The sequence below is a fragment of the Heterocephalus glaber genome, unplaced genomic scaffold, assembly GCF_053883595.1.
Source record: "Heterocephalus glaber isolate CG9 unplaced genomic scaffold, H.glaber_assembly_v1.0 deba00001195, whole genome shotgun sequence".
Classification (NCBI taxonomy): Eukaryota; Metazoa; Chordata; class Mammalia; order Rodentia; family Bathyergidae; genus Heterocephalus; species Heterocephalus glaber.
The window spans coordinates 293,867-317,990 of record NW_028258212.1 but is presented as its reverse complement, the minus strand read 5'-3'; the positions used below and the strand labels follow the sequence as shown (position 1 = coordinate 317,990).

Genomic DNA, 24,124 nt, shown 5'->3' with positions numbered 1-24,124 from the left:
CTGGTCATTAACTGCAATCTGACCTTCTATATCTGCAATTCTGTCCTCACATTGGCTCATTCTGCTCTGTAGACTTTCAGTGGAGTTTTTCATGTCCTGGAAATCTCTTTGCATCTGTTTTATGGATTCCATTTGTTTCCTATGTTGGGATTCCATCATGTTCCTGAGCTCCTCTCTAGATTAATTAATCATATCTTGCACTAGGAGCACAATTTCTCCTGTTATCTGAGAAATTATTTCTGATTTCATTTTTTCCAGATCCCCTTTTGTTGCAAGTTCAGTGGGTCCAGGTGGTTGAGTATCAGAGTATTCCATCTCATTTCCCTTTGGGGTTGCTGTAGGTGATCTGGAAGTCTGGTTTTGAGACTTATTTATGTGTTTTCTCATTTCAACTGGCGGGTGGGGGGGTGCTCTTGGTGCCCATGCGGCTCACCTCCTCTGAGCTGGGAGAAGTGGGACAGGGGCCAGGAGCTGCAGTAGGGATGGTGGCCCAGAAGCCCCTTCCTCTGGGCTGGGAGCAGTGGGAGGGATGGTGGCCGGGAAGCCCCTTCCTCTGGACCACTAGCAGTGGGACGGCAGCTCCAAAGCCCCTACCTCTGGGCCAGGAGCGGCGGGATAGAAGGCAGCCCAAAAGCCCTTTCCTCTGGGCCAGGAGCAGTGGGAGGGATGGTTGCTGAGAAGCCCCTTCCTCTGGACCAAGAGCTTTGGGACCTGAATGAAATTCTTTATTTGCAGGACAGTGGATGGAACTGGGGGCACCGTGTTAAGTGATGTAATCCACACCCAGAAAGATAAATTCTGAGCATTCTTTCTCATATGTAGGAGTTAAAAAGAAAAGTCACCTGAGGTAGCATAGTGATGAGGTTGAGAATCAGTGGTTTGCATTCGATTGTTGTAACTCTGTGTGCATACACTGAGACATGACCCTGAGCCATACTAATATGTATGATTGTGTGTTAGAAATGACTTCCTTTGTAATAAGGGCAGAGGCTCAGGGCTCCTGGGGAGGTGGTGATGGAGGACAAGGAAGGGACACACTGAGCAAAACTGTGCCTGTACTGTGCAGATGGTCCCTTTAGTGCCAGCCTTCAGAAGCATCTCGATGTCCTGGGTGACCACTGGTGGGGCAAGGATTCCCATGAACTTGCCTGCACCCAAATAAGGGCCTGCCTCAGCTGTCCCTTGCTCAGGTCAGTGTCCTCCCCAGAAGAACACAGAACAGCATCTAGCCCTGCTCCAGGTGTGTGGCCCTTGTGCAGTGTGGAGGCCACTAGGGAGGTATATTTCAGTCTCCCACACTTGGTCACTGTGTGTGGGGGCAGCGAGCACAGGGAAAGGAGCCCAAGCCTCGTTTAATGCTCACTGCTCAGCAGTACCCAGCTGTGTGCCCCTGTCTCTTAGAAAATCCAGCTTGAGTTGGAGATGGTGCCCGGAAGTGAGAGTGGGCTCAAAGCCACTGGGCTCCCCAAGATGCCTCTTCCTCCCAGCTGTAGGCAGACACTTACAAGAGTGGAAAGCCAGCAGTGTGCCATGAGTGTGGCCCAGGGGACAAGGCCAGGGCTGAGCTTGGAAGTGTTTCTGCCTGTCCTTTGCTACCAGGCACATACTACTCCAGAACACATCCAGGCCTTAAGATCTCAAGGCTGATTAAGCAAAGTTTATCTCCCTCCATCTGAGGGTGGAGGCCTGGAGGCTCACCTGGGAAGAGAAAGCCTCAAAGCACTGTGCAAGGCCTCCTCTTTAGGCAGCAGAGACTTGGGACACCTTGGGCAGAAGGCAGGGTGTCCCCGGCTGCCTCGCCTTGTTTCTGGTGGGATCGCTGACCTCTGCACCACCACCTGCCAGCACCACACTTGCAGGCAACTGGCCTTACGGACCGTGCCACACAGGACTGGCCACCTGAAGAGCCAAACTCAGACCAGGGGCCTTCTGGAGGGGTATCTTGATCCCCCTTTTTGATAGAACACAAAAATAGTGGTTAAAAAGGCCAAAGAGCCACGTCCCCGAAGAAAAGCACCCCCCGTAGCCATTAGAAGCTCAGCTCAGGTAGGCTGTGGGAGCAAAGAGCTGTGTGTTCTTGGGGGACACACTGCACAGCCCGGCTTGTGGGTCCCTGAGGCTCATGGTCACCTGCATCCATCACACAGCAATTATGCCAATTATGCATCCGCCCCCAATCCAGGATGACTTCAAATCTCCCTGCTTCCTAAGGCGTCCCCACCTTGCTGGCTCCCTTCCTTTCTGCATGGCCTTGATGGGTACCAGGGAAACAGGGACCCCCTAGCCTGCTCCAGCTGCCACCCAAACTTCACACCACAGTGTACAGTGGCATCTCCTCTGCATGTGTGTCTTCTCTGCTCAGCCTCCCAGCAGAGTGGGGACTCCCTGCCACCCCCCGCTGGAAGCTGCTCCAGGGCCAACTCTGTCCTGGAATTACCCACTTTCCAAGGAGCCTGATGGACTGCCTGGAGATAGCACGATTCCAAGACACAATCTTGGTATGGGAGGTGCCACTGCTACCACAGTATCATTGTTTCTAGGTCTTTTTAGTGTAGAGCCCTGAGAAATTGTGCATCTTTAAGTCTAAGATCTGGTGCTAAGCCTGAACTCCCAATTCAATTCCAGAGCAGTGGCATTATTACTTAAGTAGAAGTGACTGTATATCTTAAATCCTGAATGAGGTTAAGGGAAGTAAACACGTGACAGATGCCGTGGTGTTCACACAGCTGTCTCAGAATGAAAATGCAAATACTCCCAGCTGCCCAGTGGTCCTGTAGCAGTGTAAGAATTGTGTGTGTTTTCTGTCTCATTGTTCTTTAGTTAGGACCCCAGGATATGGCCATGTGGCTGATTTCAGGTTTCTTGGAACTGTTGTGCATATACTGTCAGCTGTGTGTTCATTTCAGAAAATCTATTTCATTTTGCTTTAGGTTTTTAGATAGCATCTTTGCATTTCATTTTGGTTAATTCTGCAAAATATTTATAGTTAAAAACCTGTAAAACAGGGTATATTTAGAGAAATATAGCATCTAACTTTTCCCCATCCTTCCTTTCCTTTCCCATAGGTAACAATTCAAACATAATTATAGTTTTTCCTTTTGTTTATTCTCAATTCTAATATATATGTGTGTGTGTGTGTGTGTGTGTGTGTGTGTGTGTGTGTGCTTATATATACATTAATATCATGGCTGTGCTTAGATAAGTGATAAACTAATGCACTCTACTTTTTTTAACCTAATGATAAATATCGGAGCTCATTCACATAGTAGTGTATATAGAGATCTCTCACGTTTTATAGTTGTACAGTATTCTATTGTGAGGATGTCTACTCATCCTTTAAACTGTTTTGATATTTCTAGACATCTGAGTCCTGTCTGGCCTTTCCTGTTACAAACAGGAACATGATAGATACCTCTGTGCAGTGGCGTTTGTCTCTGCTGCTGTGCACAATGGGAGTAGATCCATTGGGATGGGACTTCAGGGTCAAGTGATAAACACACACACACACACACACACACACACACACTTGTGCTAAGTATCCCCAAGTTTACCTCTGCAGGGTGTGCAGCATTTTATGTTCTCACACTGAATCTCAGTCTGCCAGGCTGGGTAAGGTGTTTAAGCCACAGGACTTTCTCTCGCAGTCTTGCATTCTGGAGGTGACGCCAAGGTCAAGGTGCAGGCAGGTCCACTCCTGGTGGGGGCACTCTTTCTGCCTCCTGTCACTGCTTCCTGGTGAGGAGGGACAGGAAGCTGGTTGTCTTTAGGGGCACCAGTACCCCATGGGATCCATCTTCATGACCTGTAGACCTCATCACCATGGGCCCTCCTCCTGCTCCCATCCCAGTGAGGGTCAGGGCTCAATGCATGAACGTGGGGTGGTAGGGAGGACCCAGACCTATAGCCCAGAGCTCTGAGGACACATAGCCAGCTTCTCTTGCTCTCTTGGCAGGCAGGAAACCCTTGTCTGTTTGGAAGTTTGGCTCCTCTCTGGTGGCCTTCATTCTTGCTTCTCTTTTCTGCGCAGGGTTGAAGAGCTACACAGATTGTTTTCCTGTGAACTGTCATGGTCCTATCTTGGCCCCACAAGCCCTTTTTTCTGTTTTGGAAGCTCTTCCTAGATTAAGGCCAGCAAGCCTTTGAGAGATAAGTTGTATTTTTCAGTTCAGCTTTTGTCTTCTTACTCTGTTTATGGTGCTGTTCCTTACTCTGGGAAAGTTTTATGTGGTCAGATCCATTCATCTTGCTGTTGACTCTTTCCGGATTTTGAATTATGCCCAGTTAGAAATGTTTCTCCATGTCAGAGTCTCAAAAGGATGAATCTTTTTTCAGGATCAGATCCTGACTGTTTCCTGAAAGAGTCCATTCCAGCAGCCTTGGTTTCCCCGACTCTTGGTCACTGTGTGTCTCATCAGCCTTGTGCTCCAGCTCCCTCTGCCACCTCCACCCCAGTGCAGCTGCCATGCTGCCACGTCACCTTGGGCTCCTGACCTGTGGCTATCACACATCCCACCCTGTTTTGTTTTCTATTTTCTTTTCTCCTCCTGAAGACAGGATTCTGGTGTGCATCTTTGAATCTCTTGTGCTATTGGTGCCTTGTGCTATTTTTAATTTATAGTAGGTGTTCAATAAATAATTTTAAATGCATAAATAAACAAATGCTGAAAAGCACTGAGAGCTGGAAAGTGCTTTCTAAATGCCATTGCAAATATTCCTGCTCCTGCCAGAAGTGGGACATTGACCCTGAACCTTGAACACTTAACCCTCAGTACTCATGCCTAAGTATCCCCAGATGCAGAATGAGGTCCCTGAGCCAGGTGACATTGCCAAGGCCTAAAAATCCTGTGATTCTGGGCTCTTGGCCATGCTATCCCCAAAATACTTTTCAGCTCCAGTGAAGGAGAGGAGGTAATTTGGCTTTCCCACATGCTTCTTTGATACATTTTTCTTCAGGAGTTGGGACATAAGAAAGTCTGTTCTGGGAACGTCTGGTGTGGGCAAGGGCAGCTGGGCCTGCTTCTCTGTCACCTGTGCCTCCATTGTCCTCAGCACCAGGGTGTTTGCTCTGAGCCCAGCATACTTGCAGGCAGCAGTACAGCAGCCGAGCCCCAGGCACAGTTCCTGGCATCCGTAGAGCACAGATTCCTTTGCAAATCACCGAATCTGACGTCCTGGCTCACGACCTAAGGGAAAAGTCGAGCTTTGCTAACTAGAGTTCTGCAGGCTTTGTTCCTCTATGCTTTGAGGCACAAGAACAGGCACTGTGAGCCAGCCCAGCGTGGGGCTCTGCCCAGAGAGGAGGAGTGGGGCCCCAATCCCAGAGGGTACTGTTGCACCCACAGGTGGGGAGCTGCTCACCTCATCCTATGCACCCACCAGAGAGGTCCACAGGCCCCAGGGCCTGTGGTTTCCAGGAAGAATGTCCTTCCAGGTTGAATGGCCTTCCTGTGTCACTGGGTGGATGAGTGCTCATCAACTGCTGCCTGTAGGGCTCTGCTTTGGAACTAGTAATAGAGGACAGATGGACCTGGGAACTGCAGATCAGTGCTTCTCAAACTCCACAGAAATCACCTGCAGAGCTTTTAAACCTTCCCATGCCTAGGCTCCACCCGCAACCACTTAACCCCAAATCTCTGGTGGCCAGCCAAGCTCTCCACTGGATCTCTGAGACCACTGGCTTTGGAACCTATGGTCTAGAGGGGAAACTGAGTGATGCAAAGGGAGGCCACACTGCTGCTGGGAGGTACAGGACAGGCTGGGCTGTGGCAGTGATGCTGGTTTCCTAGGACCCCACAAGCAGGTGGGAGTTGCAAGAGTTGGGGAAAGAAGAGTGAAGCCCAGGGTACTGGATTGGGAGTTGGGACCAAAGGGAAGAAAACTAGGTGGAAGAAAGCATTTGGGGAGGAAGATGAGTTCCACTGCGAATCCTAAATGTAAGATGTATTCTCTGAGGAGGAGAACCAGTGCGCAGGTACTGAGGAAAGAGGGGCCGAGCTGGGTGAAGACACAGGAATAGTCCTGGTGGCAGCAGAGGACCACCCACACAGCACCAGGCTCCTCTCTGTAGTAACGTCTGAGCCTCAGTTTACATGGCACCTGGTTCTGGGAGGAGATGTCTCATCATGTTCCGAATGCACCAAGTCAATCACTGCTAGTGACTCACTTTATTTTTTAATTAAATGTCTTCTCTTGAGATAACTGTGGATCCACACATGAATGTAAGAAATATTTCCCACAATGGGAAATGTCATGCCAAACAGTACAATGTCAAAGTTAGGGCAAGAACACTAACGCAATGCATGGGTCTTTGTAGAATTTCTCTGTGTGTGTGCACGCACTCGTGTGTGTGTGTGTGTGTGTGTGTGTGTGTGTGTGTATGGAAAAAATCCTTATACAGCACCCCCTCCACCATTCCCACACCAATGAGCTTACTGCCTGGAAGCCACCAATCAGCTCTATAGCACCCCGGCTTCTGTGTCTGCTTCTGCTTCCCCAACCTGATTCCCTGGAGCTGCAGCTGAGCTGTTCCTTCCTCTTCCCTGAAGAATAGTCTTCTATGGGGTGGGAGTGAATCTCACATCAGCCTGACTGGGTCACAGGGTACCTGGACACCAGGCCAAACACCATCGTGGGTGTTCCTGTGCATTTCTGGTTGAGATCAACCTTGAAATACATAGACTGATTAGAGCAGATGGCCTCCATGGTACAGGAGGACCAGTCAGCCAGTTCCTACTTGAACTGAAAAGCCACAGGAAAGAGACCACTTCTGAAGGATGGCCTGCAGGCTAGCAGGGCTTCAGCTTCTTCCTCCATTCATTTCTGAACCAAATCACCTGCCCTTCCTGGGTCTTGAGCCCTCTGGCTGCAGACTGGAACTGTGTGGGCTGCTCTCAGTGCCTGTGGCCTCTGGACTCGGAGCTGAGCTGCCCCCCCCCCCATCTCCCTCTCCCTCTCCCTCTCTTTCCCTCTGCAGCCCTGACTGATACAGGAGGAATGGGAATTACATGTGTTTGGCCATTTATGGAAGAGCTACCGGGCAGTTGCCAGTTTCCAACTGCCAGGAATGAGGCTGCTATGAATGCCCTTGTGTGGCACCCAGGCATACAGTGAGCTGACACACACACATGGCAGGTGGGCACCCAGGCACACATAGATATTCCATTTCCCAGGGCAATCACCTGAGGGTGCAGCTGCAGTGTGGCAGGGTGCTTGTGAGTTCAGCTCTGGGGACAGTTTTCATACCCATGTCCCAGGTGCCTGCAATGCCTTCCATCCCCCAGCAATGCAGGAGCAACTGAAGCACTTCTCAGGCCTCCTAGCAGTGTTTCTACCTCACCACCTGATGTGTGCATGGTGTCTCGTCTTGGCTGTTGTCAGCATTGTTGTGGGGGCACCGACACCAGTGTGAACGTTGTGTTGTGGGTCCTTGTGCTGCCTGCTTGCCTTGCTTGGTGCCAGCTGTTTGTGGTGCTTGCTCATCTCTGGTGACATTGCTCTGTCATGTGGCAGTGCAGGGTTCTTTCCAGCTGCAGATGCAGCATTGTCAGAGATGTGACCTGTGTGTCTGTCTCTCCCACAGTCACCCCTTCTGTGTCCTTGCAGACACCCACAGGGTGCTCAGTGGACAGAGTACTGGGGCAGAAGCCTGGGAGGTCCAGCAGCCGCCCACTTCTATGCTCCCAGCGAAGGTGGCCTCAGCCTCAGGAGCTCGTTGGTGGTCAGGAGAGCAACTGTCCCCACCACAGTGATCCGCAGGAGCCCTGGACCTTGCTGGTCATGGAACCACACAAAAGGGGGCTCGGCCTCCATATGGAGTAGGGGAAATGCATCTAGACAGCAGAGGGACTTTGTCCAAGGTCATGGGATGCAGGACTCTGTTCCTGCCACACAGGGTGCTCTGCATGGGAGTCCAGGGGCTTGTCACAGACAGTGCTCCTGGCATCACTTATGGGGCCTGTGTGGCAGTATGCTGAGCATAAGCCTGGCCCCAAAGGGACCCATGGGTCTCGTCCTCTTCCTGTCTAGGGCTGGAAAATGGGAGAGAGAAGCCAGCTCCCAGGACACAGGGAGGGGATAGAAAAATAGAGCACGGCCCTGCCCCAGGCTGCTCCTCCTCCAAGGTGGCCAAGCTGCCAGCTCTCACAGGGCTCCCTGAGTCCTGTACCCTTCCCTGGCCTAACCACAGAGGCTGGGTGAGCCCATGGCAACTGCGCTGTTGGAAGTTTTCCATCCTCTGAGGGAAGACTCATCTCGCAGCCTGTGTCCTTTCTCCAGGAACTTGACAGTGCCTGGCACACAGCAGGCATGGGAGGGAGGACAGTGGGGCTCTTTGCATCCTCTCACTGAGGACCCATGGCCCAGAGTTCCTGGAGCTCTCTCCTTTGGCCCCACAGGAGCCCCTGAGACGCCTTGCAGCAGAAGGGACCCTAGCATGTGTTCTGACCACCCCAAGGGAGCCTGAGTTCCTCAGGTATGGTCAGCTCTGTCATTTCAGGGGTGCTCTTGCTTGAGAGCAGGAAGTGGGAGTGGGAAGAACGACGTCTCTGTTACCTCAAATGAGAGTGGCTAGGACCTGAGGTCTCACAGGAGGTGAGTAGGCTCCCTCCTTTGGTGCCTTCAGGCTGAGACAGAGCAGGCAGGGGTACCAGAGGAGGCTCTGTCGCTCTGTCCCCTAAGGCCATGGCTTGTGGGAGGGATGTTTCACCCCAGCCGGCAGGAGTGTGGAGAAGCTGGGATTCTGGCAGGGGAGACTTGGCTGTAGCTCCAACATTGTTCATGACCCCCTGGGCCTAGCTTGAGTCCAGAGCAGAGTGAAGCCAGGGAAGGCTGAAGCACTGGGCGCTGGGCTTACCATGAGGGCTCCAGGTCTAGATGCTTCCTGGCCCCAGGGTGCGGGGAGGCCTCAGCACCCCAGAGTTCTCCCCTACCAGCTGTCTAGGGTGTGCAGAGCCCTGGGTGGAGTGCAGGGCCCGGGTTCTCCCTAGGCACCACTGCAGTCACTGCTGAGTGGCAGAGCTTCCGGTTTGACAGCCAGGCCTGAGGCAGGGAGCCAGGGTGCCCTTCCCAAGGCCAGGTCTAGAGGGGAGACTGCAGTTCCTGAAAGCAAGGAGCAGAGACCCATTGTCTCCAGCCCTCGATTCTCTTCCCTCCACATGAAGAACTCTGCTCCTTTTGTAGTTCTGGCAAACTGTAACAAAATGGTGCCAGTCCTCAGCCAGGACCGGGCCCAACCCTGCTGTGGGGTGGGAGTTTGCGGAGTGACCTTGGGAAAGAAGGGCAGGATGGGCAGAGGCCTCGCTGTGCTGAGCCCATGGCTGATGTGGCCATGTGGCCTTGAGCGCTGTCTCCAGATCAGGCTCAGTTCAGCCCCTACCTGGCAGTAGATGCTGCATATCCCTGAGGGCAGACCTGGCCAGTGCAGGGCAGAGGGAACCCATTTCTCTAACAGGACGCCATGATGAGTATCTCCTGGGCTGCCTCTGCTCCATGTCCAACACATGCAGCTCCTCTCCTCTCCCCAACCAGCTATAAGGGTGGTGTCTGGGTAGAGAGTGACACCAGATGGGACACAGGTGGCCTGCCCTAGCTGCTGCTGGACAAGGAAGTGGCACATGAGGGTTGCTCTGCTGATATCAGGGCTGGGGCCTTGCAGGGGACAAGGGATGCCCTCCAGGGGTCCTGGGCATGGAGGCTGGGATGGTAGCCAGGGGCGGTGGTGACTGGGGACACTTCCCTGTCTGACAGTTGTCAGCATGGCTGGCTTGTGGTGCTGAAGGCCACCCTGGGATGGTGAGGCCCACAGTGATCTGCAGTAGGACCTGGAGCACACAAGTGCCCATAGGTTTGGCAAAGCCAGTCACAGGGAGCCCCCTGGCCCGGGGCTGTGCCCATCCAGTACCCATCTCTGCAGCAGCATACAGGCTCATGCTCTGCCCCACAGAGCCACTGAGAAGAGGACTCAAGGTCACAGTCCTCAGTTCCCCCATCTTTTGGGGCTTGCTTGGTTCTCCTCCACAGAACCTGTGTGCACACAGAGCTCATGTGGACACAGCCCATTGCACTTGAGTGGACCCAGGCAGCCCAGGAGCTCTGAGAGGCTCATGGCAGGGTACATGGCTCCCAGATCCAGCTGTGGGCACCTGGTGTTTGTGGGAACTGCAGGGGACCGGGGATCCACGGGGACAGGTTGGGGACAGCACAGTGTTTAGATGGCATAGCAAGGTACTGACTGCACAGCAGACCCAGGTTGTGCCCAGCCACAGGTGCAGAGCCTGTTTCCCACTGCAGCCAACCATGCAGGCTGGGCAGCAGGAGCCCATGAGTACAGCCACCGGGAGGGCCGAGGGCCACTGCTTCACTCAGGCTGAACTGCAGCCACTTTCCCTATGCTCACTGCTCAGACTGATCCAGCCTCTGTTCCTTGCCCAGCTGGTACACTCTCCAGGCACCACCTGCCCTGTCCCCACTCAGCTCCACTCTCAGGGTCTGTCCCTCCCAGTCATGAGACCAGAGTGGGCCAGTGGGCCAAGCTCAGTCATTTACCCTCTCTGAGGTTTAGATGTGTTTCTTCCTTGTAAGAAGGGAGTGCAGCTTCATCTACCAATTACACAAATCCCACCCCAGTTCCTCTGGGATTATGAAACCTGGCATTATCCTGGAAGCAGGAGTCTTCATAAACAGGGTGCTCAGGGGATTTCATGCCAGTTACCCAGTCTTCCCACTCTTCCTAAGAAAGGGCCAGTCTGCCAGGATAGAGTGAGCTTCAGCCTAAACTCTTAATTCCAGAACTTACATACAGCTTTATAACAGAAGAAGAGCACAATCATCTCTATGCAAAGGGATTGCGAAAGTATAAAAAGGCGAGGTCTGTGCACGTCCTACCAAGGTCCTGAGTAGTGCGGAAGATGCCGAATCACCCCGCTGCAGACAGGCAGGTCTGCCCACACCCTACCGAGGTCCCCAGTCGCACAGAACACACGCTGAATCAGGCCTCTGCAGACAGGCAGGTCTGTGCACGCCCTACCGAGAACCTGAGTCACGTGGAAGACATCGAATCACCCCACTGCAGACAGGCAGCCACGTGATTCCACACTACAAAGATGCAGAGGACACCAGACCACCAGACCAAGGTACTGAGTCCCACTGTTCCTGGCCCAGAGGTCGGGGCTTCTGAGCCATTGTCCCACTGCTCCTGGTCCAGAGGAAGGGGCTTCCCAGCCACCATCCTTCCCACTGCTCCCAGCCCAGAGGAAAGGGCTTTTGGGCCACCTTCTGTCCCACTGCTCCTGGCCCAGAGGAAGGGGCTTCCAGGCCACCATCCCGCCCACCACTCCTGGCCCAGAGGGAGGGGCTTCTGAGCCACCAACCCACTGCTCCCGGTCCAGAGGAAGGGGTTTCCTAGCCACCATCCCTCCGGCTGCTCCCAGCCCACAGGAAAGGGCTTTTGGGTCACCATCCCTACCTCTGCTCCCGGCCCCTGTCCCACCTCACCCAGCTCAGAGGAGGTAATCTGTGCAGGGGCTAACAGCCCCCTGCCCCAGGCGAAATGAGAAAACACATAAATAAGTCTCAAAACCAGACTTCCAGATCACCTACAGCAACCCCAAAGGGAAATGAGATGGAATACTCTGATACTCAACCACCTAGACCCACTGAACTGGCAACAAAAGGGCATCTGGAAAAAATGAAATCAGAAATAATTTCTCAGATAACAGGAGAAATCGTGCTTCTAGTGTAAGACATGATTAATAAATCTAGAGAGGAGCTCAGGAACATGATGGAATCCCAACATAGGAAACAAATGGAATCCATAAAACAGATGCAAAGAGATTTCCAGGACATGAAAAACACCATTGAAACTCTACACAGCAGAATGAGCCAATGTGAGGACAGAATTGCAGATATAGAAGATCAGATTGCAATTAGTGACCAGGAAAAGAAAAATTGCTTCAAAATTATAAGGGGACATGAGAAATCAATCCAGCAGCTGCTAGCTGATGCAAAGAAGAATAACATAAGACTGATTGGGCTCAATGAAGAAACAGGAGAGAGTGCAGATGACATAAAAAAATCTCTTCACAGAAATAATGGCAGAAAACTTCCCAAGCAGGGGAAAAGAGCTTGACATACAGATAAGTGAGGCATATAGGACTCCAAATAGCCTTGATCAAAAAAAATCTACACATAGGCATATAATTGTTAAGATTCCAGAAACTCAACAGAAGAACAAAGTTTTACAAGCAGTTAGAGAAAAGAAACAAATCACCTACAAAGGAAAGCCCATCAGAATGACAGCAGACTTCTTAACACAAACCATCAAGGCAGGAAGAGCTTGGAGTGACATATTCCAAGCTCTAAAAGAAAACAGCCTCCAACCCAGATTGATGTACCCTGCAAAACTATCTTTCAAAATGGATGGAGAAATAAGATACTTTCATGACAAAGAGCACCTTAGGAAATTTGTGAATACCAAACCAGCACTCCAAAAAATTTTACACAATATCCTAGGAACAGACATTGAGGATCACAACCCCAGGAAGCAAAGCAGAATGAACCCATCTGGCATGACAAGAAATTAAATGGAAAGGGGGAGAACCCAACAAAAAGAAAAAGTCATGGCAATGACAAGTCAATATGTTTCAGTTATAACCATCAATGTTAATGGTCTCAATTCACCAATCAAAAGAAATAGACTGTCAGAGTGGGTCAAGAAGCAAAATCCAACAATAAGCTGCATGCAAGAAACACACTTAATTCAAAGGGAAACTCATAGACTGAAAGTTAAAGGGTGGAAAACAATACTGCATGTGACAGGAACCCGAAAAAAAGCAGGAGTAGCTATCCTCTTGGCAGATCAAGTAGATTTCAAACCAACACTGATTAAGAGAGATGAAGAAGGACACTACATCCTTGTAAAGGGAAGAATCCAAGAGGAAGAGATGACAATCATAAATATCTATGCACCAAACACTAGTGCACCCAACTATATAAAACAAATACTAACAGACATGAAAAGCCATATATGAACTAATACAATTGTAGTGGGGGACCTCAACACCCCACTGTCACAAATAGATAGATCAACTAGACGAAAAATAAGTACTGAAATACTAGAACTCAATCGAACTCTTGAAAAAATGAACTTAACAGATGTTTACAGAGTGTTCCACCCCACAAAATCAGAATACACATTCTTCTCAGCTGCACATAGGTCATTCTCCAAAATAGACCACATACTCACACATAGAACATGTTTAAGTAAGTGCAAAGGAATTGAAGTTATCCCCTGTATATTATCAGACCATAGTGTGATGAAATTTTAGGTCCATAGCAAAAGAAATTGGAAAAATTTCATAAACACATGGAAATTGAACAACAGACTTCTGAATAACCAATGGGTCACAGAGGAAATTAAAGAAGAAATCAGACGGTTCCTTCAATTAAATGACAATGACAATACAACATATCAGAATCTATGGGACACAATGAAAGCAGTCTTACAAGGGAAATTCATACCAGTGAATACGCCTATTAGGAAAACAGAACGAGCCCAATTAAACAACCTGATGCTGAACCTCAAGCTTCTAGAAAAAGAAGAGTAGGACAACCCCAAAGCTCATACAAGGGAGGAAATTCTAAAGATCAGAGGAGAAATCAATGCAATAGAGGCTAAGAGAACGATACAAAAAAAATCAATGAACCCAAGAGTTGGTTCTTCGAAAGAATCAACAAAATTGACAAACCTTTAGCCAACCTTGTCAGAAAAAGGAAAGAAAAGGCCCAAATCCATGCAATTAGGAATGAAAAGGGTGAAATTACAACAGACCCAGCAGAAATCCAGAGAATCATCAATACCTACTTCCAGAACCTATACACCAATAAGATGGACAACACAGAAGAAATGGGCAGATTCCTAGATAAATATGAATTACCAAAGTTGAACAAAGACCTAAAAATTCTGAACAACCCAATAACAACCAATGAAATTGAAAAGGTAATTAAAAACTTATCAACTAAGAAAAGCCCAGGCCCTGATGGCTTCACTGCTGAATTCTGCAAGACATATAGAGAGGAACTGCTGCCACTACTGTTTAAACTCTTCAATGAAATTGAAAGGGAAGCAATACACCCAAATTCATTCCTGGAAGCAAGCATCACCTTGATCCCCAAAGCAGAGAATGACCCAATTGAAAAAGAGAACTATAGGCCAATCTCACTAATGAACACAGATGCAAAAATCCTTAATAAGATAATGGCAAACAGAATGCAGAAGATCGTCAAGAAGATCATCCACCCTGATCAAGTGGGATTCATCCCAGGGATGCAGGGATGGTTCAATATATGCAAATCAATCAATGTAATACACTATATCAATAGAGCCAAGGTCAAAAACCATATGATTATCTCCATAGAAGCAGAAAAAGCACTTGACAAAATCCAACATGCATTTATGATAAAAACCCTACAAAAAATTGGAATAGATGGTCTCTACCTCAAGCTGATAAAAGACGTCTATGAAAAACCAACAGCCAGTATCATACTAAATGGTCAAAAACTGAAATCCTTCACACTCAAATCAGGAACAAGACAAGGATGTCCACAATCACCACTCTTGTTCAATATAGTTCTGGAAACATTAGCCATGGCAATTAGACAAGAGAAAGAAATAAAAGGAATAAAGATAGGTAATGAAGAAGTCAAATTGTCATTATTTGCAGATGACATGATACTCTATATAGAAGACCCCAAGAACTCCACCAAAAGTCTTCTAGACTTAATAACCAAATTCAGTCAAGTAGCTGGTTACAAGCTCAACACACAAAAATCAATAGCTTTCCTCTACACCAATGACAGACTCACTGAGAGAGAAATAGGGCAAATAATTCCTTTCACAATAGCATCCAAAATACTGAAATACCTAGGAATCATCCTAACAAAAGAAATCAAAGACCTTTTCTCTGAAAACTACGGCACTCTGAAAAGAGAGATTGCAGATGATATCAGAAAATGGACAAACATCCTCTGCTCCTGGGTAGGAAGGATTAATATAGTGAAAATGGCCATAGTTCCAAAACTGCTATATAGATTCAATGCAATTCAATTGAGATCCCAGCAGCATACTTCATGGACCTTGAGAAAACAATCCAAAAATTCATTTGGAACGAGAAGAGATGACGAATAGCAAAAGCAATTCTAGGTAACAGAGACATGGCAAGGGGTATCACAATCCCCAACCTGCAACTCTACTACAAAGCTACTGTGATAAAAACAGCATGGTACTGGCAAAGAAACAGACTTGAGGACCAGTGGAACAGATTAGAAGATGCAGAAACAAGGCCAGACACACTCAGCCATCTCATCTTCAATAAAGGAGCCAAACACCCTCACTGGAGGAAAGATAGCCTCTTTAATAAATGGTGCTGGAAAAATTGGGCTTCAACTTGCCAAAGATTAAAACTAGACCTATATCTCTCACCATGCACTAAACTAAAATCAAAATGGATTAAAGATCTAAATATTAAAATAGAAACTCTGAACCAGTTGGAACAGAGGTTAGGAAGAACCCTTGAAGACATCAGTGTAGGAAAAGACTTTATGAACAAAACCTCAGTTGCCCGTGAACTAGCACAAACAATTAACAAGTGGGATCTCTTCTTATTAAAAAGCTTCTGCACAGCAAGAGAAACCACCAGCAGTGTGAAGAGACAACCCACAATGTGGGAAAAAATCTTCACCTGCTCTTTCTCAGACAAAGGTCTACTATCTTGAATCTATAAAGAACTTAAAAAGATCAGACCTCCCAAATTGAAAGACCCAATCCAAAAATGGGCATCTGAAATGGGCAGACATTTCTCAGACAAAGAAGTAGAAATAGCAAATAAATACATGAAAAAATGTTCAACATCACTGGTCATTCAAGAGATGCAAATGAAAACAATGCTGAGATTCCACTTCACTCCGGAAAGAATGGCTGCTATCATGAAATCAACCAATAACAAATGCTGGCAGGTCTGTGGGGAAAGAGGAACCCTGATGCACTGCTGGTGGGAGTGTAGGCTGTTGCAACCACTGTGGAAATCAGTATGGAGATACCTCAAAGAACTAGAACTGGAAGTCTCATTTGACCCCAGTATTCCACTGCTGGGGATCTTCCCCAAAGAATTAAAAGAATCATACCACAGTGATATATGTGCACCCATGTTCATAGCAGCACAGTTTGTAATAGCTAAATCTTGGAAACAGCCCAAATGCCCATCAACTGGAGACTGGATAAAGAAAATACAGGTTTTTATAAAATGGAGTACTACTCAGCCATAAAAAATGAGAAATTAGAGACATTTATAGCTAAGTGGATGCACATTGAGGCAATACTCTTAAGTGAAATAAATAGGACACACATGTGTAAATACCAAATAGTTTCTCTGGTGTGAGGAACTGAAAGTGTAAATAAGGACTAAATGTATAATAGGTAATGTGAAATAGGAAGAAAAGGGGCAAAGGGGAAGGAAGTGGGAGGCCTAGGGGAAAGGATAGAACGGAATGGGATTAATATGAGAAAATGGAAAAATAGGAACAAAATCTTTGTAAATAGGGAGGACTGGAGGGGTTGAAGGGAGGGCTGGGCAAAGGTGAAAAATAAGAACCAAGAGAGACTATGTAAAGGTGCAAATTTCCAATGATGAATGTCATTATATTGTATACCTAAAATGTACCAATGATTAGAATGAATAATCGATAATGTAAAATAGGAAGAAAAGGTCCAAAGGGGTAGGGGTAGTGGGAGGGGCAGGGGAAAGGAAAAATGATGAGAAATGGAAAAAATGGAAATAAAGTCTTTGTAAATAGGGAAGGGTGGAGGGCGTGAAGGGAGGGCTAGGAATGGGGAAAAAATAAGAACCAAGATGCATTATGTAAAGGTACAATTCCCAATGAGAAATGTAATTGTGTTGGATACCTACAATGTACCAATAAAAGAATTTAATACAAAAAAAAGTATAAAAAGGCACAGAAAGATGCAGAGCCTGTCTGCCAGCCCGTCTGTGAGCATTCACGAGGCCCACCAGCCCTGTCAGCTCTGACACAGACCCAGAGTCCCCCGGGGCTTCCTGGTCAGAGGCGAGTCCCCCAGATAATCCTGTGGGTTTGCCCACCTGGTATAGGCCATGGTGCTTTCCTGTAGTGTAAGTGTTGGGACTGTACAGGAAGAAATGATTCAGGGGCAGGGTGGCCCAGGGCCATGGGGACAGTTTGGGACCCAGAACTGTGATCTCATAGAGGGGAAGGGAGACGGGCCTCAACTGGGAACCCCAGGGCTGATGGGACGGGTGATCCAGGAGCAACGAAGGGCTGTGGGGATCTCAGAGTGAGGGGCCTGGCTAAGTGGGGCTCACACATCCCTGGTTGGCAGTGGTGGAGGAGGAGGCTGAGTGGATCCGGGTGGTAGAGGGAGTCTGTGGGGGCGGGGACGCTCCTACCCTAGCATAGCTGGGCTGCAGAGCCGCACCCAGGCCCACAGGCAGGGGCTGGGGTGTGAGCAGACTCTAGGGGTGGTTTCTGGAAACTGAAGCTGTGGGGAATGTTGAGAATACTTGGCCTCTCTGAGCTTTGCTTACATAGATGGGTCCCAGAGAGCCCTTGCTGGTCCCCAGCAGCCCAGAGGCTCCGGAGCGGCCTCTGCACACTGACTGCCTCATAGAAGGGTGCAGCATGTGGATTTGAGCCCACTTTGCTGTGGCCAGGGCAGCAAGGACCCTCCCTGCTCAGATAGCTTTCTAGAATGTGGGGTTGGGTGCATTGCTGGGGTGCTTGCTGCCTGAGATTGCTGAGCAGGGCTGTCGGCTTTGGGGGCTTTTCTAGCCTTCCTCCTGGGTAGAGAAGCAGAGTCTGGGGCTGAAGTGACGCGGAAGGGGAGCTTTGCCTGCAAGGCTTGCTGGCATTCTCAGTATCTATGTCTCCAGCCATCAGCTGAGAAAGATGTGGCCACAGCTGGGAGCACTGGTGACAGTGGTTCTTGCAGCCAGTGGTTTATTAACTTTTTTCTTTATAAAATCACCAAGTGCTTTTATGTTCCCTGACCTCTCAGGCATTGGGCTTCAGCAATGATCCAGCATAGCAAAAGCTCTTACCATTTGGGGCTCATGTGTTAAAGGGCAGGCAGTGCTGGCGTCAGATGGCAATATTTCCAGGAGGAAACCAAGACTTAGCATCACCTGATAAAAACCAAGTGCCACGCTTGAGACATGAGGTGACCCAGAGTGCGCCCAGAAGGGTGCCTGCTCAGCCTTCTGAAGCAAAAGTGGGGCGTGGTTGGGGGCACTGAGTGCTGCTGCAGTGAGCTGACCCTTGGGGGCACGAAGGGGGAAACCCTGAGCCACCAGCCTGGCCCTGCTCACAGAGGGCTCCAGGGCTGCAGGAGGAGGTGCTAAGCTGCACTCTGACCTAGGAGGTGGAGTGCCCATGAGTGGCTAAGGGATGGTGGCACAAGGGACAAGTGTCCGTGACTACCCAGGGAGAGCCTGGGCCTTTCCCTGTGCCTCTGCTGCAGCTCAGCGAGGCCCACTGCCCAGTCACGCTGAAACTTTTCCTTGTCAATAAGACAAAGGTTTTCAGAATCTGAAGCCCCCCTTCCTCAAAGGGAAGAGAAGGTGCTCCCAGGAGAGGATTCCAGGGCTCCCACCAGCTGAGGCTTGCAGGACACCAGAATCAATGTGATCCTCAACACCAAATGGGTTGAATTAAAGGAACGAAAGGGAAGTGAGTCATCAGTCTTCCAGATGCAGTTTTAAAATCTGCATCCAGACACTTGGGCAGTGGCGTTGTGGTCCCAAGTTTCCTGCTTGGCGGGAGAGGAAGGGACCCCTCCACCCCGCTGCCCTGTGTCTCCAAGGAGGTGCGGAGGAGGTGGCCAGGGTAGCTGAGCTGTCCTCCTCCCCAGGCCATTCCCTTCCCTTCCCTGTGGTTTTCTCCTGGTGTAATTCTCTCTTTGTAGATAAGCATAAACCCTGGACTCTTTGCTCACAGCATTCCAGTGGTTTAATGGCCAGCTGCTGGGGGCAGGGTGAGCAAACAGTGGCTAGAGAAGTGTGGACCCAGTAGGACAGCACAGAGGCCCAAGGCATGGGAGCAAGATCCACTCTCACCCTAGCCCTGCCTCTTCCTGCCCCCTCACTGGTTCCACCTTCCTATTGGGCTAGGGTGGTCACCAGACTGACTGGGGACCCTGATGTTTATTTTGGTTCCTGCACTCCAATTAGAATGCCATCCACTGTCCTGTTCTCCCAGCTGCTTGCTAATTTGAGATTTGCTATCATATAGCCTTTTTTGCCCCAGTATTTCACTGGGTAGAGCAGAGCAAAGTTAATTTGGGATCAGCTCCAGATGTGTGGGCTGAGCCTTGCTGTTCATTATTGGAAAGGCATTGACAGTGCTAACGAATGTCTGGTGTGAATATCCTTCTATAAACACCAGGGCCCTCAAGGTGCCACCCATTCAGTCCCTGTGAAGGATTAATGAGGACCCTGGAAAGGAGAGAAAAACCCTATGGAGGCTCGGCCCGCGCACAGTAGCGGATGTGCCTTCTTGGGAGAAGAACCTCTTCCTGCTGGATCCTCCTGCTTCCTTGAGGCCTTCTGTGCCCGATGACAACATTTATTTCTGCTGCACAAAGAATTGGAGACAGCTGTGATGGTGGGGTAAAGGCAGGCCCTGTCTTCTTCGGGGAGGAGCAAGGACCTGGGAGTGCTGGCTGCAGGCAGAGAGTGGTTACTATGTGCCGAGAGGACCAGAGGAGAAAGATCAGGTGATGCAGGACAGAGAATGAGCAACTCCAAGGTCAACAGGGAGGCCACCTTGCAGAGAGAGAGGCTCCCTGTTCAGTGTGGAGGGGAGGGGAGCTGCGGTGGTGGCCGAGGACCTGTCACTCCACAGCTCAGAGCAGCAGACTGTTTGTTTTCAAACTTGGATTAATGCTCTGCTATTTATTTGTAGTTCTTCTCCAGAGAGCAATGTCTCTGACTCTGTTGCCCCTTTCAGGCACCAAGGGTCACCAGTGGGAGCCTTGGCGCTCTGGGAGATGCCTGCAGCCTGGCCACACCTCTCAAAACCAGGCCCTGAGCCACGCCTCAGGCCACAGGCAGGGAGGGCTGCCTGAGGTCAGCTCCGCGGGAAGGTCTGCCTCCCCTGCAGCCCCCGCAGGGGCAGGCGAGGGGTGACAGGAACACAGCGGATAGCCTGTCCCCAGCACCCTGTCCTCATTCCTGGTGGAGAATGTGGGTGCCAGAGTTGCCTGGCCACTGGAAGGTGGTAGTGCAGCCGGACACCTGGTCACCAACCACCCCAACCCCAGGGGACCTGCAGCAGAGGCAGTGCTACCTCCCAGGTACCTGCCCTGGTCTGCGTCGGCATAGAAATACTGCTGCACTTCTGACACAAGTGAAGCAGGAATATATTTTGTTATAAACAGACATTCCCTTTTGCCTCTCATAGACTACTTTCTAAGTCTGTGTGCGTGCGTGTGTGTGTGGTTCTAGAGATGGAACCCAGGGCATCCTGCATGCTGGGCAAATGCTGCGTCACTGAGCCACGTCCCAGTCCCCAGTATCCACAGTGACACCCCAGCAGGCACTGTCCCAAGTCAGTCATGCGGTGAGGTCTTGCAGGCTCCCAGGAAGAGGCACTGAGCTCTGACTGGAGTTGGAGTCAGCTCCACACAATCAGGGGTCAGAAGTTCATCTCCCAAAACTCTTTGACATTTATTGCTTGTGAAAGGTAAAGAGGAGAGGCCTGGTGGCGCGTTTACCAGCAGCCCCTCTTCGCCTTATCCAGGCTGCCCATCACCTCTGCTTTGTCCTCGTGGATGGAAGCTCTAGCCTGCACAGACACATGCACACATGCATGCACATCTGCACACACACACGCACATACACACCGGCCTCCCTGGGAGGGCCCTGGGGAATTGGTGGCAGATATGCACGCTCACTGAGGGACAGATGTGCTGGGGATGTCCTCCCGTCTCCCACACCTCGTAACATGTGGCTCCCTGCTTCCGCGCCAGCCATCTGTGACTCTGCGATGGTGGAGCCATCCTGCCACATCAGCCTGGCTGTCATCTGACAAAGAGCCATGGGCTCAGCCCACAGCTGAGCTTTTTCCCTGGTTCACTGGCCTCTTCCTGCACAGGGTGTTGAGCAGACATAAATAACCTCAGGCCACATTCCAGCAGGGGACAGCGTTAAAAGTGGGCAGGAAGGAAGTGATGACAAGGACAAGTCACCTTGGCCCTTTATCTCAGAACCTGGCAGCTGACTTGTTACTGCCACTATGCCTGTGTGCATGGATCTGGACATTTAAAGCTCTCTCTGGAGAGAATCAGCAGGAAGTGGTGAAAGCAGTGTGGCAGAGTTGGACAGTGGCAGGTAAGCAGAGGAACTGGGTTATTAGGAAGGGAAGGAGGGCGCTTTCTACAACCACCCTCCCCTTCTCTGCTCTATGGATGAAGAACTAGAGATGTTGAACAACTGGATGCAGTGACCACAGCATTAGTGTGCACTGGCCTTGTACACACAGAACCAGGGAAATATGTTACAATCAATGCATGTGTGTACTTGACATTTCATACATCACTCTTAGAGTCCGTCATTTCATCAGTCACTTTAAAAGTAATGTGTGTGCATGACCGCTGCCTCCCCTTGTTTACCTTCCTAGGAGGGAGGAATGTCTAACTTTTCAAAATCTCTCCCTAGTTTTGCCACTGAGTCATTCTGTGATTCTGTGAATTTTTTTCATCATTTATGTTCATTCTGTCTGCCTTTGTTACTATTATATGGAAAAGTATTTATTCTTATTTGGTAAGGTTGTAAATATGGTATCATATCATTTTCTCTCTAAAATGTTATTTATTATAGTGAAAAATGGAAATAATCTAAAATTCTAACAATAGGAGGTCAGCACCCAATTAAGCACCTTGGCCTTAGCCATGTGTTTGCCTCTGCTTTTCTCCTTCGGTGAGGAGAAGCCTGCATTTATTTCAAGGCCAGAGGGCACACATCTAACGGGTACAGACCAGTAAAGTCACATTTATATTCAGATCACCACTTCCTGACCAAAATGCAGGACACTTGTGCACCCACAGAGTCTCCTTGGGACGTCCCAGTCCATATATTTCTTTCACAGATGACACTTACTCCAGCGTCAGTCACCACTTATTTGCCATGTCTGTTGTTAGCACCATGTAGTAGGATCACACAGGGAGGGACTGTGGTGCCTAGCTCCATTTGCCTGATACAAAACTTCTGTGGCAGCCATTCCCGAGTTGCAGTCTCCATGTTTGGGCTGTTATGTCTACAAAGCTGCTGGGGATATTCTTGTATAAGTCTTTTAATTGATATGTGCCATAATTTCTCATGAGCTTTCTACTTGTCTACTTTCTACTTCCTACTTGTCTATTTCTTACAGACTCCTATAAAAGCATATATTTGGGTCTTGTGTTTCCCAGTCTGACAGTCTCAGCCTTTTACACAAAATGCTTAGATCAGTTACATTTAATGTTATCATCTATACAAATGGATTTGGTCTTTCCTCATAGGATGTGTTTTAATTATTACATCCATACTTTTGCCTTTGACATTACTTTCCATTCTTCTTCTTCTTCTTTTTTTTTTTTGGTACCTGGGATCGAACTCTGGTCCTTGTGCTTGTGCAGCAGGTGGCAAAACCACTGAGCTAAATCCCCGACCCCAGCGTTTCCATTCTTCTTTTAGATTAATCATGGTTTTTTAACTTAGTATTTTATTTTATCTCTGTTAGCAGTACTATAGTTACATATTTGTGGTATTATTCTTTTAGTGACTATCATGAATACTTCAATATTCATCCTTAAATTACAATCTACTTTGATACATTTACTCTGTGAAAATGAATGCAAAATTTCACAACTATTATTTGTGTATTTTCCCCTTGACCTTTTATGCTATTCTCGTCATGTATTTTACTTTACAAATGTTATCAAACCCACAAGATATTTCTATTTAGCATTATCTTAACTAGCCAATATTCTTTCATATTTATGTACCTTTACTATGTCTGTAGCTAGTCCTTTTAGCAGCTTTTGTCTGGGATTACTTTTCTCCAGAATGATTTTCCTTCAATATTTCACCAAGTACAGATTTCATGTGTAAAATATCTTTCCAGGGTTTGTTCATATAGAAATATCTTTATCTACAACTCCTTTTGGAACACATTTTCACTGAGCATAAACTCCCTGCTTAGCAGCACCACCTGCCTTCTTTCAAAGATGCTGTTCCACTGGTTTTTGACTTACATATGTTTCCTTGAATAGGCAACACAAAATCTTACTACTGACGTGTGATTTCCTCTGTAGGTAGTGAGTGTTCTTCTCGATGGCCATTTATTTCTCCTGTATCTGTGGAATCAGAAGTTGGAGCATGATTTGCCTCGATTTCCTTTCCTTTCCTTTCCTTTCCTTCCCTTCCCTTCCCTTCTTTCCCTTTTCTTTTATTTTTTGCCCGCCTAAACTTGTTCAGTCTCTTGAATCTGTAGTTTGGTATCTTGCATAAGATTTTGAAATTTCAGTGGAAGCACCTCTTCTTTTTCTCCTTTCCTTCCAAAGCTCAGTTAAACATACATGAGATCAACAGGAAGATTTGCTGTTATCTTTTATATTCTGTCCTTTATTTCCAATTTTTTTCTCCTTTCTCTCTTTTCTTCTTTCACTTTGGATGTGTCCTTTTGAGTTTCAGTGTTGATTTTTCAGTTTCTTCGAGCTCACATTTTCTGTCTTCTACTCTGTCCAGTCTGCTCTTGTGGGGACCCAATAAATCCTTAAGCTAAGATATTATGCTTTACATTTCTATCATGATAATTTGGCTCTATAAGGTATTATAATGATTTCTAAAGCTCTCATCTTTCCTCAACTCTTTTATTTTTCTTGTATATTTATAATAGCTACTTTAGAACCTGTGTCTAATTCCAACATCTGAATGATAACCAGATCTTTTTCTGTTATCTGATTTTTGTTAGGATTATCAGTCATATATTTTATCCTATTAACTTGTCTCCTTTAAAATATTAAAGCATTTATAGAAGATAATTTTCAAGACCAAATTTA

General features: G+C 48.3%; 1 long non-coding RNA gene across 3 annotated transcripts in view; it reads left to right on the top strand.

The window, feature by feature from the left end:
• The first annotated feature begins 19,264 nt into the window (after nucleotides 1–19,264).
• LOC101707140 (uncharacterized) overlaps nucleotides 19,265–24,124 on the top strand; it is a 73,478-nt gene continuing 68,618 nt past the window's right edge. Inside the window, exon 1 of one of the 3 annotated variants that reach the window (XR_015451130.1) lies at nucleotides 19,265–19,697. This is a non-coding gene — a long non-coding RNA (uncharacterized LOC101707140). The remainder of the gene's footprint in view (nucleotides 19,698–24,124) is intronic. The other 2 variants (XR_015451129.1, XR_015451128.1) reach the window with 2 other exon arrangements.